The sequence below is a fragment of the Sinocyclocheilus rhinocerous genome, unplaced genomic scaffold, assembly GCF_001515625.1.
Source record: "Sinocyclocheilus rhinocerous isolate Xijiao unplaced genomic scaffold, SAMN03320098_v1.1 scaffold2686, whole genome shotgun sequence".
NCBI lineage: Eukaryota > Metazoa > Chordata > Actinopteri > Cypriniformes > Cyprinidae > Sinocyclocheilus > Sinocyclocheilus rhinocerous.
The window spans coordinates 47,622-48,289 of NW_015624223.1; positions in this window are offsets into that span (position 1 = coordinate 47,622).

Sequence of the window (668 nt, forward strand, 5' to 3'; positions counted from 1 at the left end):
ATGATGGAAAGACACAAAAGACACATAATGTTGGGAATTTGTTTTATGTGTCACCAAAGTGCATTCCTGGCCTGCTCAAATACAACAGATAAGAGATATGATTCTCCAAAAACAAAAACTTTATTCATACAAACTTATTTCAGTCAACACACTCTATTACTACAAAGTAAGTGCAAAATACTGCATCCCAGCACACATGGCACGAGTATGCACTGTCTCTCTCTCAGTATCTGGTTGACATGACTGTGCTTGAATTGTGGTATAACTTTTGTGTCCGTGGTTAAAACACGATGTTAATTTTTTCTCCGGCGTCTTGATTGATGCTTATAATGAAATTGTGGTATGCGTAATGGCATGCGTGGCGTACTGGTGTGTTCACTGCGCAGACTCATTAGGCTTGTTTGAGATGAGCAAAATCTGCGCAGAACCGATCACCGGTGATCACCGCGAGATGCATGCCGGTTAGAAAAGTGTCCGAGTTACGTCCGACTTGCTCTGATGTCATGCTGACGTGTGCCAAAAAACTCTCGCGACGGCGAGGCGGCTGTGTCGGATTGTGCAGTCAAGCGCAGTTGCTCTCCACCGACTGCGCTGATCAAAAGCATGATGAGAAACGACTGACTGAAGACACAGCTTAATGCTCATTGGTTCAGACAACCGTGATGCTG